The 2,500-nt window shown below is 57.9% G+C and overlaps 1 non-coding gene across 1 annotated transcript in view; it reads right to left on the reverse strand.

Moving 5' to 3' along the window:
* LOC124774856 overlaps positions 1-573 on the reverse strand; it is a 1,909-nt gene extending 1,336 nt beyond the window's left edge. The window contains exon 1 of the ribosomal RNA XR_007015557.1: positions 1-573. This exon is cut by the window's left edge and continues 1,336 nt beyond it. This is a non-coding gene — a ribosomal RNA (small subunit ribosomal RNA).
* Positions 574-2,500: the final 1,927 nt, after the last annotated feature.

The raw sequence follows: 2,500 nt of genomic DNA on the forward strand, positions 1-2,500 counted from the left end.
TGCCCTCCAATAGATACTCGTTAAAGGATTTAAAGTGTACTCATTCCGATTACGGGGCCTCGGATGAGTCCCGTATCGTTATTTTTCGTCACTACCTCCCCGTGCCGGGAGTGGGTAATTTGCGCGCCTGCTGCCTTCCTTGGATGTGGTAGCCGTTTCTCAGGCTCCCTCTCCGGAATCGAACCCTGATTCCCCGTTACCCGTTACAACCATGGTAGGCGCAGAACCTACCATCGACAGTTGATAAGGCAGACATTTGAAAGATGCGTCGCCGGTACGAGGACCGTGCGATCAGCCCAAAGTTATTCAGAGTCACCAAGGCAAACGGACCGGACGAGCCGACCGATTGGTTTTGATCTAATAAAAGCGTCCCTTCCATCTCTGGTCGGGACTCTGTTTGCATGTATTAGCTCTAGAATTACCACAGTTATCCAAGTAACGTGGGTACGATCTAAGGAACCATAACTGATTTAATGAGCCATTCGCGGTTTCACCTTAATGCGGCTTGTACTGAGACATGCATGGCTTAATCTTTGAGACAAGCATATGACTACTGGCAGGATCAACCAGGGAGCTGCGTCAACTAGAGCTGAGCAGCCGGCCGCCCGGGAGTGTGTCCCGGGGGCCCGCGCGAACACGCAAGCGTCCGCTCAATCATTCTGCAAACAGGAGGAGGCTGAGCTCCCCTGCACAATACACCTCGAAACCCTCTCAGGTCCCGGCGGCGCGCAGCGCCGTCCCAAGTACTTGGTCGGGTTCGAGAGAGGCGCAATCGCCCGGAGTTAGGCGAGTAGACGCTTTCGGTGCGACCACCCGTGCTCCCAACTGAGCTTGCCGCTGCCGACAGAGGCCCGGGAGCGTGCTGTCGTGGCATTGCCGGCGGGAGACAACACGCGCCACCTACGGTGACCGGCAGCTCCAACGCCAGCGCCACAGAAGGACAAAAGCCCCACTTGGGTGCCGAAGCGAACTCTCCCAGCACAGCGCACGCGCCAACACATCCGCACAGCTGCGATACAAACCACCAGCGAGAACCGCTGGGGCGACCGAGCAGCAGACGGCGTCGCGGCGCCGAGCGCCGGGCGGCGGCGCATCCTCAACGCACACAGTCCTCAATCGGACCAGCACACTGAAGATGTCCACCGCGCTTCGCACCGGGCCCGCGAGGACCTACTTTGGCCGCACGGCGCCGCGCGCAGGGTGCGCCGGCGCGCAGCTGCGACGCCTGCCGCGTCCGTCGGCCGGCGCGCCTGCCACTGGCCGCCCCCACCAGCCGGCTGTAGCGCGTGCGCCCACGCACCGCGCGGCCAGCACGCCGGGAGGCGCCCCCTCACCGGCCGGGGACGGTCCCACCCAGCCACCGCCGCGTATCGCTTCACACCCAGATGCCGTTCAGTTTCGTCGGCATGGTGGGTATCGCTGGAACAACCGGTTCGTACCTCAACCTATCGTCGCCATCACCGATTCACCCCTAGCGAGAACAACCGCACCACAACAGGTTACCATTTGTTCATTTGCGTAACTTCACCAGAAAACGCAGGCGTCCATCGCCATTTGCAACTTCAACGATTATTGCATGCCTGTGTCAGGTGTCACGCCACACTACGTCTGCCCACATACACGCAACAAAATGTGCACGCCTAGACAATACGTGGAAGGTGGCCCCCGTACGTATGCGATGTCCATTGCTCGAACGACTGTCAACCGGCCTCTGTAGCATGTCGCAGATATGGAACGCGGTGCACCATGCCATCACGGTGTGTGAGGAGAGACGACTAGGTCCGAATACATCAACAGACAGCTCATGCTGATCGCCATCCACGGCGTCCGTTCCTCCCACACGTCTCTATGGCGTACCACACTGCAATCCAGCTCTCATAGGGAGACGACACGTAGCTGCGTGCACAATATTTGCACTGTATGGTCCGCCGTTTTTGGGCGCAGTCGTTGTACGGTCACACATGTGCCACGATGTATCATTCGGTACATAAGGACGAATGTGCAGTACAGATTGTGGTTTACGCGTACGACATTAGCGGACGGTTGACACAGGCCGCACCACAACGTAGCCTGAGTACGTCGCATGCGAAGGGCATTGAACATGCAAACTTCTCACCAACCAGCTTGCGAAGGCAGGGGGGCAAGGTGGGGACGTGGGGAGGGGCGGCATGTACGTCCTGCTGCCATCCACATTACAGTGTACAGCAGGAGCATGTGGAAAGTCAGCAAGACTTGCAAGGTGTTTAACATGAAGCGATACACAGGGGAGCGGGCAGTGCGAGTAGCGAACTATATTGCGAGGGTTGCGGGTGGGCAACACTACACTAATTGAACGAGTCGTATAACAATTACAGAGCAGGTTTAGGCGACAACATGGGTTACGTTAGGGGACAACGTGGGTTACGTTAGGGGACAACGTGGGTTACTTTAGGGGACAACGTGGGTTAGGTTAAGGCACAACGTGGGTTAGGTTAAGGCACAACGTGGGTTAGGTTAAGGC

Source organism: Schistocerca piceifrons, unplaced genomic scaffold (assembly GCF_021461385.2).
Source record: "Schistocerca piceifrons isolate TAMUIC-IGC-003096 unplaced genomic scaffold, iqSchPice1.1 HiC_scaffold_993, whole genome shotgun sequence".
Taxonomy (NCBI): Eukaryota; Metazoa; Arthropoda; class Insecta; order Orthoptera; family Acrididae; genus Schistocerca; species Schistocerca piceifrons.